Below are 22,643 nucleotides of genomic sequence, written 5' to 3'. Positions count from 1 at the left end.
ATGTTGTATCACCATTCTCCTAAACTATTTCAACTACAGTGACCCACATAATCTGTGGTTTACCTGCTGCTATTCACACTGCTTGCAGTTTTAAAGGGGTTTTCCAGGCTTTTAATATTGACGACCTGTCCTCAGAATAGATCGTCAATATCAGATCAGCTACGTCTATGGCAAAGCAGCAGCGAACAGGAAGAGAGATGGGAGACGGCACTTGCATACTGAGTGCGCCTTCCCTTCATAGCTTTACTTCACAGCTGATTGCGGGGGTGCCGGGTGTCAGACCCCCGCCAATCTGATATTGATGACCTATCCCGAGGATAGGTCATCAATATAAAAAGCCAGGAGAACCCCTTTAAGGCCATTTTACACAAGTTGATGCCCATCAGGGGTGGACCGGGAAATGAAAGTGACCTTGGAAAAAATACATAATAAACTTTCTAATATATTTTTTTTCTGAGAAAACTGCATATTTCTACTCTTATCAGCTCTATCATTCTGAATTCTCTGGTTAATCCATCTTGATAGACCAAGATGGTCTATTAGCTCACTAAATCAAATTACAGCTGCCCATTAAAGTTTATGGAGAGGGACGAGAGAGGAGTGAGCTGTAGTGAGACAGACAGGCTGCAGCAGCTAATAGTAAGTGCTATGTCCATGTCCACAAAAAATTGATTGCATTCCGCATTTTTGCTGACCCATAGACTTTAATGGTGTTATGTCCTGACATGTTTTATTTGTTTTGCAGAGCCGTAGAACTGACTATATATTGTAAATATTGTAGTGGACTATCCAATTGACCATGCTCCATACTGTTCGTCTCCTGCCACTCCTACAACGCTATTAGAACCACAAATCTCTTGCCTTGTCCATCATGTTCCATACCGTACTACTGTTGTTGGGACCCCAAACCTGAAACAGTTCCTAAAAAAGGATAATTTTTTGACTTCTTTTGTAAAAAAAAACATTTCTTCTTCATTTTCCATGACAAAATAGATTTTCCTTAAAAAAAAAACACCAAACCTGTTGCTCCTCTTCAAAAAGGGCTAATTTATGGACACAAACAACAGGCCATTGTTTCTTCCAATATCGCAGTGCATTTATAAACACTGGCAGACGTCTGTCCCCAAAAGGTATAATTTTTGGAACATTTTTAATTATGAAAAGGATAAAAACCCTCTGATGGTGCAGTGTGTTATCAAACAGTGTTTGTTAGCAGTGGATACTATGTGTTTGCCCATAGCCTCATATGTCACTGTCACTCTTGTGTGCATCCTGTATAAACTGTTTATACTAATGTGCCATTGCAATCATTGTTAAAGTTTATAACGTGCACCCTCAAGTCCAGGTCTGTCAGCATTGTCTGTGAGATGGTAGTTAAAGAGGACCTTTCACTAGTTTAAAAACTAAAAACTAAATATCACAGTGGGCAGAGCGGCGCCCAGGGGTCCCCCTGCACTTACTAGTATGTCTGGGCGCCGCTCCGTTCGCCCGGTATAGGCTCCGGTGTCTGCAGCTCCCTCTGTTGTACTGGGCGGAGTTTTTGTATTAGGGTTGTCCCTTGCTGCAGTACTGGCCAATCATAGCGCACAGCTCATAGCCTTGGACTCCCAGGCTATGAGCTGTGCGCTACGATTGGCCAGCGCTGCAGCAAGGGACAACCCTAATACAAGAACTCCGCCCAGTACAACAGAGGGAGCTGCAGACACCGGAGCCTATACCGGGCGAACGGAGCAGCGCCCAGACATACTAGTAAGTGCAGGGGGACCCCTGGGCACCGCTCTGCCCACTGATATAGTTCGTTTTTAGTTTTTAAACTAGTGAAAGGTCCTCTTTAATGCTAGAAGCTAGGTTCCAATTAGGGTTGTCACGATACCAAAATTTTGATTCAATTTCTATACCATAAAAAGAATTGAGATACTCGTGTGCATTCCACATTTTATGGAACGTCCAGCCCATAATAGAACAGTCTTATCTTATTTTTGGGGGGGACAAGGTGATTAAAAAATGACAAATCATGCATTTGTTTTTTTATTTTCTGTTACGATGTTCATGGCATATGAGATATTTTTTAATAGTTCAGACTTTTTCAGATGTGGTGATACCTAATTAAAGTTGAGCGGACACCTGGAAGTTCGGGTTCGACGGGTTCGGCCGAACTTCGCAAAAAAGTTCGAGTTCGGGACCCAAACTTGACACGAACCTGACCCGAAACCCATTGAAGTCAATGGGGACCTGAACTTTGGAGCACTAAAATGGCTGTAGAAAAGTCATGGAAAGGGCTATAGGGCTGCAAAAGGCAGCAAAATGTGGTTAAGAGCATGGTAAGTGCTCTGCAAACAAATGTGGATAGTGAAATGATTTAAAATAACATAAAATACGTAAAAATAAAAAATAATAATCTTGATCTAGGAGGAGGAGGTCCATATGGAGTAGGTGGTTGAGGAGGCGGTGGATGTGGCGGTGTAGGTGAAAGCGGTGGTGGAGGAGGAGGAGGTAGCCAACACTGTTTTTTGTTTTTGTTTTTCATTTTATTATTATTATTATTATTATTATTATTATTTTTGTTTAAATTTGGGTAGACCCCAAAACATTGGGAAATAAAATTAAGAAAAAAAGAGAAAGTGCACTGGAGTACAAAAATGGCTGGGTGAGGCCAGTATACATGTCTATTCTGCACAAGGTACAAGTCCTGTGGGATCCCTGCCTGGTTAATTTTAATGAACGTGAGCTTGTCCACATTGGCTATGGACAGGCGACTGCACTTGACTGTGATAACGCCCCCTGTCGTGCTAAACAAATGTTCAGACAATACATTGGCTGCAGGGCAGGCCAGCACCTCCAAGGCGTAAAGGGCAAGCTCAGGCCATGTGGCCAATTTGGAGACCCAGATGTTGAAGGGGGCAGACCCGTCATTCAGTACGTGTGGGCGTGTGCACACATATTGCTCCACCATGTTGCTGAAATGTTGCCTCTTGCTAAGACGTTCCATATCAGCTGGTGGTGCTGGTTGTTTTCAAAACTTTTCCACATTTCGGCCATGCTAACCCTGCCTTCTGAGGTGCTGGTGGTGCCCCAGCTGTGTTGGCGACCTCTTCCTCATCCTCTGCCTTCGCCTTGTGCTTCCACTGTGCCCCGGCAGTCAGGTGGGAATGCCATCAGCAGCGCGTCGACCAGCGTGCGCTCGTAGTCGCGCATCTTCCGATCAGTAACAGACGTTTTTACAAAATTTTGATCCCTGTCAGCAATGCAGAGCAGGGGTTTATTCACGGCAAAACTGGGTTCATGTCACCCACCAACAGAACAGACAATTTTACAAAAATTAGGTCCCTGTCACCTATGCAGAGCAGGGGTTTGTATACGGCAAAAATGGTAAAATGGCACCTGAGAATGTAACAGATGATTTTTAGAAATTTAGGTACCTGTCACCTATTCAGAGCAGGGGTTTATTCTCGGCAAAAATGGTAAAATGTCACCCAAGAATGTAACAGATGTTTTTGCACCCTGCTCCCTCTTTTGCTGTGCTGGTGCCTCTGTGCGACCACCGCCTCTTCCTCCAAACTGCACACGTCACTCGCATGACCTTGATTCCATTTGGGTCTAGTACCTCATCATCCTCCACATCATCTATCCACCCACTCTTTACCCCTGCCCTCCTTGTCAGTCTGCAGACTGCAGAAAGCCGCAGCAGTTTGCACCTGTGTTTTGTCATCATCAGCAGGGCCGGCGCCACCAGTAAGGCGATTTAGGCAGTCGCCTAGGGCGCCATGAGGCAGGGGGCGCCCGGCGCCCGTTGCGGTTAAAAAAATAAATAAAAATTGCTTATATAAGTTGGGGCGGCCGGCGGCGCCCCTCATGCGGCGCCGCCTGAGCGGCTGAGGCTGAGCGCTTGCCGCTCTAAAGAATCCTTCTCTGTCTGTGCTGTTAATGTAGCGTGGCCGAGCTCTGTTCGGTCCGCGGTACAGGAGCTTTTGTTTCCTGTACCCGGCTGGACTGACAGGAAGTGCTCACTTAGTGTGCACTTCCTGTCAGTCCGGTCGGGTACAGGAAACAAATGCTCCTGTACCGCGGACCGAACAGAGCTCGGCCACGCTACACTAGAGGTGGGGGTAGAATGAGTGACAAGGGGGGGGGAATAATGAGTGACAAGGGGGGGGGGGGAATAATGAGTGACAAGGGGGGGAATAATGAGTGACAAGGGGGGGTGAGAATAATGAGTGACAAGGGGGGGGAATAATGAGTGACAAGGGGGGGGAATAATGAGTGACAAGGGGGGGGAGAATAATGAGTGACAAGGGGGGGAATAATAAGTGACAAGAGGGGGGAATAATGAGTGACAAGGGGGGGGAGAATAATGAGTGACAAGGGGGGGAATAATGTGTGACAAGGGGGGGGAGAATAATTAGTGACAAGGGGGGGAATAATGAGTGACAAGGGGGGGGAGAGAATATGAGTGACAAGGGGGGGGGAGAATATGAGTGACAAGGGGGGGGAATAATGAGTGACAAGGGGGGGGATAATGAGTGACAGGGGGGGGGATAATGAGTGACAAGGGGGGGGGAATAATGAGTGACAAGGGGGGGGGGGAATAATGAGTGACAAGGGGGAGGGGGGTGTAAATAATGAGTGACAAGGGGGAGGGGGGTGTAAATAATGAGTGGGGAGGGGAGGGTGGAAATAATGAGTGGGGAGGGGAGGGTGGAAATAATGAGTGGGGAGGGGGGGTGGAAATAATGAGTGGGGAGGGTGGAAATAATGAGTGGGGAGGGGGGGTGGAAATAATGAGAGTGACAAGGGAGTCCCCAGAGCCAGACCAAGAGCCAGACTGCAGCCAGAGTCCAGATCATCTTATTGTCCTGGTGGTAAGTAGACAATGCAATATGTTTATTATGTAATTGTTTAGTTATTAATACTACATTGGAAACTAATTTACCTCACATTTAGGGTCCATTCACACATCCGTGTGTGTTTTGCGGATCCACAAAACACGGACAGCGGCAATGTGCGTTCCGCACTTTGCGGACCGCACATTGCCGGCACTATTGCGGACAAGAATAGGACATGTTCTATTTTTTTCAGGATCGGAATTGCGGATCCGGGTCCGCAGTTCCGGATCGGGGCCGCACGTTGTATGGGCCCGCAATTCCGTTCCGCAAAAAGAGACAGCTACAAGAAGCTGGATTAACCCTAAGGGAAACATAGCAGTTCTTTTAATTTAAAAACTGAGAAAGGGGTGGAACATGATATGGGCAGATCATCTGATAAGGGGGGGGGGGGGCGTCAATTTTTATCTTGCCTAGGGCGGCAAAAATCCTTGCACCGGCCCTGATCATCAGAGACGTGCTGCGGTGGTCTTCCCATGTACTCATCCTGAAACATAAGTGGTTGGGCATCAGTGCACTCAATCTCTTCAACTTCTGGGGCAGGGCTATGTGGATGGTCCTGGAAAACCCTGCTAGCAGAGTCATCAAAAAGCAGAAGAGACTGCTGCATGACTTGGGGCTTAGACTGCTTGGCTGATTTGCAAGGGGGTGAGGTGAAAAGACTGATGGCCATGGGCTGCAGGTGCCAACTCTGATCTTTCAGCAGGGGACTGGGTGGGAGACAATGTGAAGGAACTGGATGCACTGTCAGCAACCCAATCTACTATCGCCTGTACTTGTTCTGGCCTCACCATTCGTAGAGCCGCATTCGGCCCTACCAAATAACACTGAAGGTTCTGTCGCCTACTTGCACCTGAGGAAGGTGTTTCACTTGGGCGTGTAGCTGGCACAGATCGACCATGTCCTCTCCCTTCAACAGGAGCTCCACCAATACCAGCAGCACCACGACCAGGGCCACATTCCTTGTTTGAGGCTCTCTTCATTTTTTGCGGTTAGCCCCCGAAGTAACAGACGTTTTTACTAAATTCAGTTCCTTGTGAACAATGCAGAACAGGGTTTTTTTGACCGCCAAAATGGGTTAATGTCAACCGACAATGGAACAGATGAATTTTAGAAATTTAGGTCCCTGTCACCTAGGCAGAGCAGGGTTTTTTAATGGGAAAAATGGGTTAATGTCACCCAACAATGGAACAGACGATTTTTTTAAACTTATTGCCCGGTCTGCTATACAGTGCAGGCAGCAAAGGTACTTTATTGCCCAAAAAAGTTTTTTTCTCACACACAATGAAACAGATGGATTTAACTGTATTTATTTAACTACCAGAAATGCAGCTAAGAGCAAAAAGGTACTTTATTGCCCAAAAAATGTTTTTCTTAACCCTAAATGAAACAGATGGATTTAACTGCAATTATATTTCACTCTCACAAATGAAGCACAGGGGTTTTTAACATAAAAAATGGTGGATATGTCACCCCTACAATGGAACAGATGGATTTGCTGAATTTATGTGCCTGCCTGTCACATGTGCAGGCCTCAGAGGTACTTTACACCCAAAAATGTGAATTTGAAGCCCAAAAATGTAACAGCGGTATTTAATGGTTTTATTTGACTGACAGAAATGTAGCGTAGGCCGCAAATGTACTTTATAGCAACAAATTAGAATTTTTAAGCAAAAAATTTAACTGCAGTATTTGGAGGTTTTATTGGACTGTCAGAAATGCACCCCTACAATGGAACAGATGGATTTGCTGAATTTATGTGCCTGCCTGTCACATATGCAGTGCAGGCCTCAGAGGTACTTTACAACAAAAAATGCAAATATGTCACCCCACAATGGAACAGATGGATTTAACTGATTATATTTCACTCTCAGAAATGCAGCACTGGGGTACTTTACAGAAAAAATGGCGATATGTCACCCCCTGGGTCCCTGAACTCACAGACAGTATTATTTTCCCTTCCCCTGGCACATATGCAGTGCAGGTGCACTTTAAAAATGGGTATATGTCAGCCACTGAACTATAAGAACAGGATTAAATGATTGTCCCTGGCACATATGCAGTGCTGGTGCACTGCTGTTGCACAAAATGGCCACCGACGCCCACCTAACTAACAGACGGATTAAAACTTTTTTTTCAGTCTCAGGGCAGGGTACAAAATTGTTGCATTGCACCCCCAAAACAAAAAACGCTGTAGATCGCTGACTTCACACCAAGTGCAAATATCAGAGTCTTTCCTAATATCTCTCTCACAGCAGCAGCATCCTATCTCTACAACTAGTAATAGCTGAGTGACATGCGGCGCTACGTGACTCCAGCTTATATAGAGGATGGGTCACATGCTGCACTTGGCCAATCACAGCCATGCCATTAGTAGGCATGGCTGTGATGGCTTCTAAGGGCACACTAGTTAAACGCTTGTTGATTGGCTGCCCTGCAGCCTTTCAAAAAGCGCCATTAAATTGCCGAACACCGAACTCGAACCCAAACTTTTACGAAAATGTTCGGGTTCGGGTCCGGGTACAAAAAACCCTAGAGGAAGCAAGCGTGTCGGGGTTGGTGTGTTCACTCCTGGCCTCTGGTCTGTATTGTTCTCTCATGTTACTTTTTGCACTTATTATTCATTGATGTTTGTCCTTACGAGAGTATTCCAACTTATCAGGTTACTTCCTGTTGGGATTTCTCTCTGTAAGATTACAGTAGCTACTGGTATGGCTACTTATGGGACTTGTGCAATATTATTTGTAGCTAGATGGGTACATAGGTGCACTTTAAGATTTTAAGTGATATGTGTATAATAATACTGGCACAGCATACCCTATGTAGATGTGACAATGCGCCTTAAATGACCAGGTAAACTAATACTGTCATAGTACCTTCATGTATTGCTGCTATATATTTTATTTTATGATTTGTTCTACTAAGAAATTTTTGTGTAATATCATATGTGCGCTTTTGAATTGGTGTTTTGTTATACATTCCGCCCTGATCACAACTCATCGGTAGGGATGAGCAAACCCGTGGAAGTCAATGGGGACCCGAACTTCACTTTATTATTTTCTGTTGTAACATGGTTATAACGGAAAATAATAGCATTCTTAAGACAGAATGCTAAATAAAATGGCCTTTGAGGGGTTAAAAAATAACAAAAAAACTCAACTCATCCACTTGATCGCGCAGCCGGTATCCTCTTCTTTCTTCTTTCTGCAGGACCTGCAAAAGGACCTGCAATGGCGTCACCGTGCTCACCATATTGAGCGTGGTGATGTCATTGCAGGTCCTGCAGAAAGAAGAACGAAGAGGATACTGGCTGCGCGATCAAGTGGATGAGTTTTTTTTTATTTTTAATCCCTCAATGGCCATTTTATTTAGCATTCTGTCTTAAGAATGCTATTATTTTCTGTTATAGTCATGTCATAATGGAAAATAATAAAATCACCCGAACGCCGAAACCGGTCTTCAGTGAAAAACCAAAATCAAGGAAAAAAGAAACCTGTATACGGCGCCAAATCCCTCAGAGGTAGTCAGCTGCTTATTTTAGAATGGTCAAACAGGGGGTAGTTGAGTGCTAAAACAAGCGGTCGTCTCATTCACTATTGAAAAATCCCAGATGCTTGTGTAACCCAGCAGGGTTATTTTTAGGATTAATAGTGATGGTATATTAAAGATGGTATATTAAAAATGGTACATTAAAAATGCCCCCGTGGGAACAAAATACATTTTACAATCAGGGTATTCTCTTTGAAAAAGAATTTTCTAAAATGCAATTTTCGAATGGAAATTTTCAAGTAAAAAAACTCACTTCACCCAGGAGGGGCAGGGTGGGATAAAGCACATAACACCCACTCTGCTTTCTCCTGCGCCTGGGTCGCCTAAAAGATCGTTTGGAAATAAACGGCAGTCACAGCTGGAACGTCTGGTAAATTTCCTCTTTATTAGCACAGGGTAGGGTGAAGGTAAAGGTAGGCTCAACGCGTTTCGGGGTCACCAAGGATCCCCTTCATCAGGAGCATAAGTAAATCACAATAGTTCACATGTATTTATACTTAAAAAGAGCAGCAAAAACCTGTTTGCAGGGCATCAGCAGCGGGGAGAGGAAGTGATGTCACTTCCGGTATGCGTTCCAGAGTGGAGCGCATATCGGCCGGCTGAGTTTGGAATAGTTCCGGTTTGCGTTCCAGCGTGGAACGCACCGTAACCTGGAAGGTAGGAAGGCAGGCGCTTAGAAGGAAGTGACGTGGTTTGGAGTTGTGCTCCAGCTTAGAGCGCTTGGAGCGGCTGAGTAGTGAGTTCCGGTTTGCGTTCCACAGTGGAACGCATTGCAACTAGTAAAAGACGAATAGTACACTTTCAGGAATGATATGGGTGGCATGTCTGGAATGGTGATAGGGGGCATATATGGTGGTGACAATTGAAAGGTGTTTAATAGGTTTTTTACTCTAATTGTGTATGTATGGGCAAGGAGGGGAGGGAGGAGAAGGGTTGGGAGAAGGGGAGGGGGTGAATTTGCACCGATGAGTTGCTCCAGAGTAAAGAGCAAATTGAAAATTACAAATAATACAAACAGAAGTTTCATATATAGAAATTGTATACAGATCTGTGTTCAACTCTGTTATTGAACCAGGAGTGTTTTGCATGAGCTTATACAGAGATTGCCCAAGAATTGTGAACAGTGAAGAGTAAAAAAACTATTAAAAAAACTATATGGTAGAAAAATTTGATAAATGAATAAAGGATGAATAAAAAATGGTAAAACCATACATAAGTAGAAAGATTAAAAAGCAAATAAAACAGAGTAAAATGAATATTAGTCAGACTGTGCGTTGGCCTCTCCAAAAACATAACCAAGTTTTTCGATCTAAAGGAGACACACACATATCTATATGTATATACACACACACATACATACACATACACATATATGTATACACATATACACATAAAAGATACATAAACAGGGATAAAAAATGAGCATTGAGTCATGTGTAGCATTGATAAAAGATGTAAAAATGTTATCTTGGCCAGATCCCCAATGTGCGGTTAGATGTTTTCCTATGTAGGATGCTTAAAGAGATATAAACGGAAATATGTGGAAAAAAATGTGAAGAATAAGGAAGGTCTTGTGGTGGAGGCTGTGTCTGTGCGCGTGTGCGCAGCCCGTGCATGTTGGCGATGTGGGGATACACGTAGCTTTTTCTGTGTTTTGTTTTCAACTGCATATATATACATACGAACATATACATATATATACATACACGCATACACACACATATATACACATAAATGTGCAAATACCCCGCACACACACTCTCTGATTATATTCTGTTCTTGACATCATGGTATTTAGAGGTTCTGGTTAGTAGTTTGAGTATTCGATCGATTCGTTTAATCCAAAAGGTGTTAATGTATTGAGGCGATAGATCCAGTGCATTTCTTTCTGGCAGAGTTGTTGATAAGAGGTGGTTATGTGTTCTATAGGTGAAACTTTGAGTGTTGATGGGTCCTTGTTATGTTTCTCTGAGTAGTGGCGGGATACGCTATGGGTTAGGACGCCTCGTCTGATGTTTGAGCGATGCTCGTTCATTCTTTCTCTGACTGTTTGTGTGGTTCTGCCGACATATTTTAATTTGCAAGGACAGGTTAGTAGATATATCGCATGTTTTGTACCACAATGTAAGTCTTGTTTGATGTTCCATGTTCCGTTATGGCCTTCTTTCGGTGTATTAAGAGGCAACTCTTTGGTCCCATGGGTGATCATGGTGCAACATAGGCACTTTTTGACTTGGCATTTACGTATCCCTATCCTACTTATATTTTGGGTGGTCCCTAGTGGTAGGATCATTTTTTTGCGTCTCTAGTTTGGGACAAGACGGGGCAATTAAATTCTTTAGAGTTTTTGCTCTTCTGAACATGAGGGAAGGTTGCCTGGGTAGGGAGTCTCTTAAGATTGGATCTTTAAGAAGGATACCCCAATGTTTATTCAGAATCTGTCTGATGTTTTTATGTTTGGCATTAAAACGGGTGATTAGGTTATATTGGTGTTTCTCATTGGTTGTAATTTTCGGTCGGGTGGGTTGGAGGGTGACTTTTTGGTTTAGGGTGCATACCTTCTTTGCGATGGCATTGATCAGTCCCTTCGGATAGCCTTTTTCTTTGAATCTGTTTTTGATGATGTTTAATTGTTCCCTCATTACTTGGTCATTTGAGCAGTTTCTTCTGATCCTTTTCATTTGGCCAAATGGAATGTTGTTTTTCCATTTGGAGTAATGGCAGCTGGAGTATTCAAGATAGCTGTTCGCATCGACTTTTTTGAAATGTGTTCTGGTTGTGATTTTGTTTGAGAGGGTTTTGATGTGTATGTCTAGAGCCCTTTTTTCACCCCAACCAACCACACCCCCAACCCGAGCCCCCTTACACAGAATCTGAGAATCACCCAATTCTTCAGCCCACTACCCATGACACGAAAAAGACCAATAAAAGAACAAGGGGATGCAGAGGAGGCAGACATAGACACACCAAAAAACAAAAGAACAAAGAACCTACAGCCGTCACCTAACCAACCCAACCAGGACGCTTAAACCCACCCCCTCCAACCAGTCCACCAATCACCAACAGTACCATCACACCAAAAACCAATGGAATCTTCAATCTCTCCAAATATCCTTTGAAACAAGAAGAACTATCACTCCTTAGTAAAGGCCTTTCCTTTTGCGCCACCTACTATCCAGACCCCTTTGAGTTATTCGTCGATCTCAACCAGTTCGTCAGAAAACTTACCCTGAAAAGACACTTCTCCATTAAAAACCTCATAGACGGGGACCCTGATCCTCCAACCAACAACCCCGAGGCCACTAGTCCCACCAATTCCGAGGAGGCTTGCATGGTCACTTCCAACGAACCAACCCCTTTGCCCTCCAACCTCAAACCCAAATCCTCTTTTTACCCCCTAGGGAGCAGAGGCCCCCATTTAGAAACTTTTTTTAATTTAGTCCATGAAGATTTTAAATCTCTAACAAAAACTCAATCCGTCAAACACCCTCCAAATCTCAAAACTCATGAGAACAGAGCCCTAAAAGCCCTAAAGAGTAATAACGACATAATCATAAAAAACGCCGAAAAGGGGGGAGGAGTCGTTATCATGAACCGCAGTTATTACTTAGCGGAAGCCAATAGAATTTTGTCGGACGACCACTACTACAGGACAATTTCAAGTGACCCAACACCCAATTTTAAAAAGGATCTCCAGTCACTAATAGACTCAGGTTTCTCTTCTGGAATCATAAACAAAAAAGAGAAAGCGTTCCTGTATAATAATCACCCCACAACAGCCCGTTTTTATTTTCTACCTAAGATACACAAATCCCTAGAAAATCCCCCAGGGAGACCTATAATATCCGGCATCGACTCCCTCACATCCAACCTATTGGCCTATGTAGATACTTTCCTGCAAAAATTTGTCATCAAACTTCCCTCGTATCTCCGAGATTCCTCACACCTAATCAGTATTTTAGACACGGTCCAATGGAAAACCAATTACCATTGGGTAACATTAGATGTAAGCTCTCTATACAGCAATATACAACATGATTTAGGCCTCCAAGCAATTGAACATTTTTTATCCAAAAGGATTTCATTCTCAAGTCCATCCACTTCATCCTTCACCACAATTTCTTTACCTTCAACGAAAAATTTTATCTACAAATAAAGGGGACAGCAATGGGGACAAAATTTGCGCCCTCTTATGCCAATCTTTTTGTAGGCCTTTTTGAGGAAAAATTAGGCCTCCTCTCCCACGACCAGATCATTTTTTATAAAAGATACATTGATGACATCATACTAATCTGGGATGGAGGAAAAGATGAAATAGTCAATTTCATCAAGGAGCTAAACACCAACAACTGGGGCTTACAATTCAGCTCCGAACATGACCCTCAGGAAGCGATATTCCTAGACATACACATCAAAACCCTCTCAAACAAAATCACAACCAGAACACATTTCAAAAAAGTCGATGCGAACAGCTATCTTGAATACTCCAGCTGCCATTACTCCAAATGGAAAAGCAACATTCCATTTGGCCAAATGAAAAGGATCAGAAGAAACTGCTCAAATGACCAAGTAATGAGGGAACAATTAAACATCATCAAAAGCAGATTCGAAGAGGGGGGCGGAGCTAGCTGCAGAGCTGAGTGGAAGCAGCATAGAGGAGCTCTACAGTCAGTTCAAAGAAAACTGAATATAATTCGGGAAATCTGGAGTGTTTGCACTAAAAAAGTGTAGATCTGACACCAGTAGATCACCAGGAACCCAAAGAGGTCACTTTTGTGAAGTTCCGGAGTGGACGACGATTGCGGCCTACACTAAACCGGGAAGCAGGGCGCTCTATTTTGGCGCCAAACCGAAGAACACAAGCGGTTTCCCAAAGATCTACACAACTGGTCACGGAACCTGCCTCATTACCAGCAGCGGTTCAAGCGGCACAGCCGACCCAGCATGTACCGGAGGTAGATGTACAACAAATCGCGGCACATGGTGTAGAAGAAATAAACCGCCCATACTTAAGCACCGCTCACCGCTGCCCTAACAACCAACCAAGGTCTGATAATAAAGTCGGCCTTCGGTGCCAGCGAATCGGCACTACATAATCGGACTGCTGAAGATACCTATCAGATATAAAGTCAGCCTCCGGTAACAGTCAATCGGTAGTATACAGCCAGACTGCTGAATTACCTCAGTACAGTGGCGACGCCATCATGGATTAACTGCCGTACATAGAGGCTGAAGCGACGTCCTTATAGCGACATACCGCTGGATCGCAGTAAGTTTAAAAAATAAGTGGGGTCACAAGACTTACCTGACTGGTCCTGAAATACGGGCCCAAGCAAATTGCTGCCCAGTCCCCATATCTACACATGCAAAGCTTAAGCGCAGCAAGGAGAGAAGCTGAAGCCATTTTAGTGACACTGGAAAAAGCTGTAATATCAGTGATACTTCTCTCTATTCTAGACACAGAGGACTTTATTATAAAGTTGGTGAAACTCTCTATATGCTTATTAATAAGCACTATCACTGAACCTGAATATATGTGGTTGCTGTAATATAAGTAATAGAGTATATTTGGAGTTACTGAGAATAGATACAAGAAACATCCAGTAGGTGGCGATATTCTCCTACCTGAGAGGCTCTCAATATATTTCAATGTCTTTATACCTCTGGAAGTGATTCCTACACAGTCAATATAATGACTTCATTAAGGTTATGTGAGAAGAAATAATCTACACGCGGGGCCATTTAAAATACATTCCTATGGTGAAGATCGGAAGATTCCCTGGCTCTAGACCAGACCCACCCAAAAAACGTCAACTCTCACTTACGCATCAATCTGATCTAGATAATTACATGATGAAAAAATCCAATACTAACGCACTTAATACTAAACCAGCTGCTTCAAAGACGCCTCTTTCACAAGCAGATTATGAGAGTGATCCTGAAGACACAATGGAAACTTCTTCTGAACTTCCCATATCTAGATCTTTTATATCACAAGCTCTCACTAAGGCGGTAAATCCGATATTGGAAGAACTTGCTGACCTCAAAAAAGAAATGCAACAAGTGGGACATAGAGTAGAAAATCTGGAAGCCACACAATCAGTATTAGTCGACTATACAAAAACGAACTCAGAGGCTCTCCACTCATACCAGCAACATATCAATTATCTCTATGATCATATAGAGGACCAAGAGAACCGCAGACGTCGCAATAACATACGCTTTAGAGGCGTCCCAGAGTCAGTAGCCAATGAAGCGGTCCCCAAAGTGGTGCAAGAAATATGCTCCTCTTTACTAGGAGAAGAACACTTGGAACCAATAATACTTATAAGAGCACATCGAGCTTTAAGACCGAAACCAAAAACAAATGAACCGTCTAGGGACATTATATGCAGGTTCCTGAACTATTCCCAAAAAGAGATGGTAATGAAGAAAGCGAGAGAATGTGAAAACATAGAATACCAAGGAGTGAAAATAATGCTGTTTCAAGATCTGGCCCCCGCCACACTTCAAAAAAGACGACTACTAAAACCATTTACTGATCATCTCAAGCACAAACGTATTGCCTTCAGATGGCTTTTTCCTTTTGGACTATTGTTTCATTGGAAAGAAAGAAGACTGATCATTAAATCACATAGTGATCTTCAAGAAGCACTAAAAATTATGGACATTGATGATATAGATGTCCCTGACTGGTCTACAACTTCAGACATCTGCATCCCATCAGAAATCACACCACCAACTCCATGGGAAACAGTCGGCAACGGGAAGTCAAGACAGAAGAAAAGACAAGGCAAAATGACACCTCGCCGCATAATACCGGATGGAGATGGATGAATTGTCCTACTATCAACAGTCTTGCTCTTAACTATGAAGTGATATTATAGTAATTGTAGAGGCTTGCCTCTTATCTTTCTCTTATTTCTTTCCTTCTCTTAACTACTGAAGGACCTCCTGGTGGTGTCGTCTCCCTCTTTGATCCACAATAGATACGTAACAATACCTCCATGGAGGTTTATAATATAGATCTCAATATGAAGTGGATGGAGGGTGTGGACGCGATCATGAGCAACTACCCAATACTTCCAATCTCTCATTTTGAAATAACGTTATGCTTTCATCTTGTGGATATGATTTGAGTCTATCATATATTACAATATGTTCTTCTCACTGACCTAATTTTCTTTTCACTACAATACCCATTACATGTTTTATTATTTTTTCCTCCTTTTACATCAGAATAGCATATTCTGGTGTACGGACCTGCCATGGTCTCTCCCGGAGACAAAAGATCTCCCGTACAGTTACATCCTATTGAGGATATTTTATGTAAATGTTCCAGGTTTAGTTCCAAAAGTTAAAAATTACCAGCTAATGGTTTTTGGTTCTTTTCTTCCTCCTAGACATCCTTTCTCAACAAGCATTCGGTGACCTCCATTCGGGCAGGCCGACCAAAATAAGACTTCACTCAGTCAACATGGTAAGAGTCGCAATCACATACATCACTTGTTACTCAATACATGGCTAATTTACAGGTAGTGACATATAATGTCAAGGGGCTGAGATCCCCAATAAAAAGAAGCCAAATTTTAAGACACTTTCATAAAGAAAAAGTGCAGATAGTGTTTCTACAGGAAACACATTTTAAACACCAGAAAACACCAAATCTGACACATTCCCCCTATAACTTATGGTTTCACAGTACATCTGAATTCACCAATAAACTAGGCACCAGTATAGGCATACATAAACACACCAACTTTTCATTGGTAGAAACTAAAATAGACCCCAAAGGTAGATTTGTTTTTATAAAAGGACACATAGACTCACATCTATACACACTGGCTAGTATATATGCCCCTAATTCTTCACATAGACAATGGTATAAAACAGTTATGTACGAATTAGAGATATTTAGAGAAGGTCTGATCATCTTAGCAGGAGATTTCAATGTCTCACTTCAACCCACTCTTGATTGTTCTACAGGGAAAACTAACGTGCCTTTTAAAACATTAGCCACTATTAACAAATTAACACATAAACATTCACTAGTGGACATCTGGCGCACCTTCCACCCAGATACAAAAGATTACACATTCTACTCAGCTCCACATAATTCTTATCACAGAATTGATTATATTTTCTTTCCGGCGGCTCTCTTGCACCTTTGTATAGAGGTCAGTATTGGTTCTATGATTCATTCGGACCATTTCCCAGTTTTTATGTCCTTTAAGGTCCCGGACAGTCGTCCCAGAACATTCCACTGGAGACTGAACGAGACAATCCTTGACAAATCAATCATCACGGAACGTGTTGAGAACAGCCTGAAGGAATACTTCCTTTTAAACAATATAGAAAACATTTCTCCTCATACTTTTTGGGAATCTCACAAATCAGTCATCAGGGGGGTCTTTATATCTATTAATTCCCATTTAAACAAAACTAGGAAGGAACACATGATGTCTTTGAATAGCAAAATACAGCAAATAGAAGCTATACATAAACAATCCCTGTCCTCTAGACACTTAAAAGAACTGATCAAACTGAGAGAGGAACTAAGAGATTTACTTAATGCGCAATCGGCTAAATTCTACCTCTCTCTAAGGCAAAAATTCTTTGCTCATGGAAATAAACCAACTAAGTTTATGATAGCCATGTTGAAGCAGAGGAAAAGGAGATCTAGAGTTATGGCCATCAAGCATCAGAACAATTCTGTCTCTTCAGATGATGTTGGAATTGCCGAGGCGTTTCACACATATTACTCTGACCTATACAATATCAATATCTCTGACACAGAAGAAGCAAAAAAGAAAAAAAGAGGAACTAACAGCTTCCTTTTTGGGGAAGCTCAAACTTCCTTCTCTCTCAGCTGATCAGGCTATATCTTTATGTAAGCCAATCACAGAAACTGAAATACAGGCATCTATAAAAAATATGGCTAAAGGGAAAGCACCAGGACCAGACGGCCTTCCCCTATTGTACTATGACACATTTTCTAAAACCCTATTACCCTATCTACTGAACTCATTCAATCACGCTATAAAAGGAAATGCATTTTTACCCCAAACTCTCTCAGCACATATCTCACTGATTCATAAACCTAATAAGGATCCTACCTTGTGCTCAAATTACCGCCCCATCTCATTGTTAAATATAGATGTTAAAATATTCGCAAAAATACTAGCCTCAAGGATAAAACCACTACTACAAACACTCATCCACTCAGACCAGTGCGGCTTTGTCCCTAATAGGGAAGGGAAAGACAACACATTTAAAGTAATTAATGCCATATCTTTAGCTAAGAAAAGGAACTCACCACTTGTATTATTAAGTACAGATGCGGAAAAGGCCTTTGACAGGGTGTCCTGGTCCTTTTTGCGGAACACCCTGTCAGGGTTTGGCTTCCATGGAACCTTTATAGATACCATATTCACAATGTATTCTTCACCTAGTGCCCAAATAAGAGTTAACGATACATTATCACCTCCGGTCCATATAAAAAATGGTACAAGGCAAGGCTGTCCCTTATCACCAATTCTTTTTATAATATCACTAGAACCCTTACTCCAATATATACGCCAATCTCCGGATATAATGGGATTAAAATGTAAAAAGATGGAAATAAAACAAGCTGCATATGCAGATGACCTTCTTATGTTGATTACAAACCCATTACAAGTAGAGTTGAGCGAACACCTGGATGTTCGGGTTCGAGAAGTTCGGCCGAACTTCCCGGAAATGTTCGGGTTCGGGATCCGAACCCGAACTGAACTTCGTCCCCAACCCGAACCCCATTGAAGTCAATGGGGACCCGAACTTTTGGGCACTAAAAAGGCTGTAAAACAGCCCAGGAAAGAGCTAGAGGGCTGCAAAAGGCAGCAACATGTAGGTAAATCCCCTGCAAACAAATGTGGATAGGGAAATTAATTAAAATAAAAATTAAAAAAATAAAAATGACCCAATATCAATTGGACAGAGGTCCCATAGCAGAGAATCTGGCTTCACGTCAGCAGAGAATCAGTCTCTTCATGCCATAGCAAAGAATCTGGCTTCATGTCAGCAGAGAATCAGTCTCTTCATGCCATAGCAGAGAATCTGGCTTCATGTCAGCGCAGAATCAGTCTTCATGTCATAGCAGAGAATCAGGCTTCACGTCACCCACCACTGGAACAGGCCACTGTCACACATTTAGGCCCCGGCACCCAGACAGAGGAGAGCGGTCCCGTAACAGAGAATCTGGCCTTATGTCAGCGCAGAATCTGTCTTCATGTCATAGCAGAGAATCAGGCATCACGTCACCCACCACTGGAACAGGCCACTGTCACACATTTAGGCCCAGGCACCCAGGCAGAGGAGAGAGGTCCCGTAACAGAGAATCTGGCCTTATGTCAGCACAGAATCTGTCTTCATGTCATAGCAGAGAATCAGGCTTCACGTCAGCCACCACTGGAACAGGCCACTGTCACACATTTAGGCCCAGGCACCCAGGCAGAGGAGAGCGGTCCCGTAACAGAGAATCTGGCCTTATGTCAGCGCAGAATCTGTCTTCATGTCATAGCAGAGAATCAGGCATCACGTCACCCACCACTGGAACAGGCCACTGTCACACATTTAGGCCCCGGCACCCAGACAGAGGAGAGAGGTCCTGTAACAGAGAATCTGGCCTTATGTCAGCACAGAATCTGTCTTCATGTCATAGCAGAGAATCAGGCATCACGTCACCCACCACTGGAACAGGCCACTGTCACACATTTAGGCCCAGTGTAATGCACCGAACTGTTTTGCGAGGATCTCAACTGCGGAAGCGTTTTGCATTAACCAGTACACGACTCAGAACAAGAGTGAGTGTATTAGATCAGGTTCAGTGGCGGATTCCCAGGCGGCTCTCTCAACCAGCTATACGGAGAGTTAGGGATCCAAACATCATACACCTGTTCCCTACTCTGCGTCCATTATTAACAGTGATATGTTACACCTTCTATAGGTGGAATGCAGTGATTCATTAGGTGTGGACAGACAGTTATACAGTCCTTAACTCTTGTTATGCATGACACACACCTCACTTGCAATGACATTAAGCAGACACAGGGTGCCTTGGTTAATATTGTTCATATAAAGGTAATGACAGTCCAGCTACATTCAGTCATTAGATTGACTGATACTTGCGGTTAGGTGTTTTGTTAAGAGAATGTCCCGGATTGTCAGCGAAGTTAGTGGTGTAAGCGATATGTCTCCCAGGAGGTTGTGGTTCGGGTCTGATGCCTGACAGAGGAGAGGCTTCCGTGGAAGCATACACGGCGTACACTCCAAATTAGTGGAACGCCGTGTATAGTTCCCTTGGCGCTTATATCGGGTTGCTCTGTTTGTGTGGGAGGAGCCGCTGACGTCATCGCGCACGCTGCGTTCCAGCCTGGAACGCAACGCCGCTGTGAAGTTCGGAGCTGGCGCTGCGCTCCAGATGGAACGCAACTCGCCGATCCCTTACAGCATCCCCCTCCTAAGGGAACCCCTCCGGGGTACCCCAGAAGGGAAGGGCCGGTCGGGGAACCTGCGGTGGAACTCCTTTTGCAGTTTTGGAGCGTGGACAACATCGGCCACCTCCCAGGAATCATCTTGGGGACCGTAACCCTTCCATCGTATAAGGTACTGAAGTCTCCCCCCCCTCCTTCTTGAATCCAACAGCTCCTCAACCTCGAACTCTTCCTCACCTTGGACTATGACCGGAGGTGACGGAGCAGGGTTCCTGCCTGGGAAAGGGTTAGAACGAAAAGGTTTCAGCATGGATACATGAAAAGTGGGGTGTACCTGAAATCGAGGAGGTAGGATGAGCTTCATCGTGTTGGGGTTGACGACCTTCTCGATACGGAATGGTCCAATGAACTGTTTCCCCAATTTTTTAGAGGGAGTACCCAAGCGGAGGTTTTTGGTGGACAGCCAGACAGAGTCCCCCGCTTGATATTGTCACGGAACCATGAACCAGACGTACAACAAGGGATAAGTGAAAATAAGAAGGCTTTATTGAAAATAAAGCTGTAAAGCAAAAGTCCAAACGGATGGCGAAACCGAAGCAGAGTCTTTGCGAAGCCAGAGGTCAGGAACCAGAAGGGTAGTCAGACGAAGCCAGGATCAGGAACCAGCAGGGTAGTCAGACGAAGCCAGGATCAGGAACCAGCAGGGTAGTCGGACGAAACCAGGATCAGGAACCAGCAGGGTAGTCGGACGAAACCAGGATCAGGAACCAGAAGCAGCAGCAGTCTAGAAGCATGTGAACACAGGAGGACCAAGCAAGGAACTGAAGCCACAGACCTCCTATATATATGAGCTAGGCATCCAGCTCCTCCCAGTGGGAAGGAGGAGCCGCAGGGTGGGAGGCTACAAGAAACCCAGAAACCAAGATGGCCGCCAGCACATGTCAAACGAAGGAGAACAGCAAGAAGGTAAGACCATGACAGTACCTCCCCCTCAAGGGCCCCTCCTCCGCGGAGTAAAGAACGGTTTCTGAGGGAAGCGTGCGTGGAAGGCTCGGAGCAAGGCAGGAGCATGGACATCTGCGGAGGGAACCCAGGAACGCTCCTCTGGACCATAACCACGCCAATGGACCAAAAACTGCACCCGACCGCGGACCAGGCGTGAGTCCAGGATATTGCTCACCTCATACTCCTCACGATTACCCACTTGGACCGGATGAGGCCGAGGAACCGAGGAAGTGAAACGATTACACACCAGTGGCTTCAACAGGGAGACATGAAACACGTTGGAGATCCGCATGCCAGGAGGAAGCGCAAGGGCATAGGCTACCGGGTTTACCCTGCGAAGCACTCGGAAGGGACCAACAAAGCGAGGCGCCAGCTTAGGAGTGGGCACTCGAAGGTTGAGGTTGCGGGTGGACAACCATACACGGTCTCCGACCTGGTAGGAAGGAGCAGGCGCTCGTCTGCGATCAGCCTGGAGTCTCTGGCGCTGCGCAGAGACCTCAAGGGACTTCTGGATCAGTACCCAAGAAGCACGTAGGACGGAAAGGTGATCCTCCACAGCCGGAATATCCTGGGGAGAGAATACCTCCGGTAACACGGCAGGTTGGAACCCATAATTGGCCATGAAGGGAGACGTCCCAGAGGAAGAGTTCACCGCCGTGTTCCTGGCAAACTCAGCCCAAGGCAGGAGGTCAACCCAATTGTCTTGGTGATCGGAGACATAGCAACGAAGGAATTGCTCCAAGGCCTGATTGGATCGTTCTGCGGCCCCATTGGACTGAGGGTGGTAGGCCGAGGAGAAGGAGAGATGAATCCCCAACTGGGAGCAAAAGGCGCGCCAGAACCTGGACACAAACTGACTCCCCCGATCCGACACAATCTTCTTGGGCAAACCGTGCAACCGGAAGACCTCCCTGGCAAAAATCGTGGCCAACTCTTGTGCAGAGGGTAACTTCTTGAGAGGAACACAGTGGCACATTTTGGAAAACCGATCCACAATCATGAGAATGACCGTATGGCCTCGGGATGCAGGGAGGTCCACAATGAAATCCATCCCCAGGTGTGACCATGGGCGCTCCCCGGTGGCTATGGGTTGCAGAAGGCCCAACGGAAGGTGCCGAGGGGACTTACTCTGGGCACAAACGGAGCATGCCGCTACATATGCGGCGATGTCGGAACGTAGGGAAGGCCACCAGAACAGACGTGAAACAGCCCAGGACAGCTGATTCTTTCCAGGATGCCCCGCGGTCTTGGAGTTATGGTAGGTTCGCAACAACCGAGTGCGCAACTCCTCAGGCACAAAACATCTGCCGTTGGGTCTCCCAGAGGGAGCACCAGATTGAGCCGCCAAAATCTGCTCACCCAGGGGAGAGGTCAGGCTGGTGCGAATGGCGGCCAAGATCTGATTCGGAGGTATGACCGAAGTCGGAATCGACTCCTCCCTGGACAGCTCGGAGTACTGCCGTGATAAGGCATCCGCCCTGATGTTCTTGGAACCGGGTAGGTAGGAGACCACGTAATTAAAACGTGACAAGAACAGAGCCCATCTGGCCTGACGTGGTGTCAATCTCTTGGCCTCAGAAAGGTAGGTCAGATTCTTGTGGTCCGTCAGGATGAGGACCGGAACCACCGAACCCTCGAGCAAGTGCCTCCATTCTTTAAGGGCCTGCACGATGGCCAATAACTCCCTGTCACCAATCTGATAGTTGCACTCCGCGGAAGACAGTTTCCGGGAGTAAAA

The sequence above is a fragment of the Bufo bufo genome, chromosome 2 (assembly GCF_905171765.1).
Source record: "Bufo bufo chromosome 2, aBufBuf1.1, whole genome shotgun sequence".
Lineage (NCBI taxonomy): Eukaryota > Metazoa > Chordata > Amphibia > Anura > Bufonidae > Bufo > Bufo bufo.
This window is presented reverse-complemented; position numbering follows the sequence as displayed.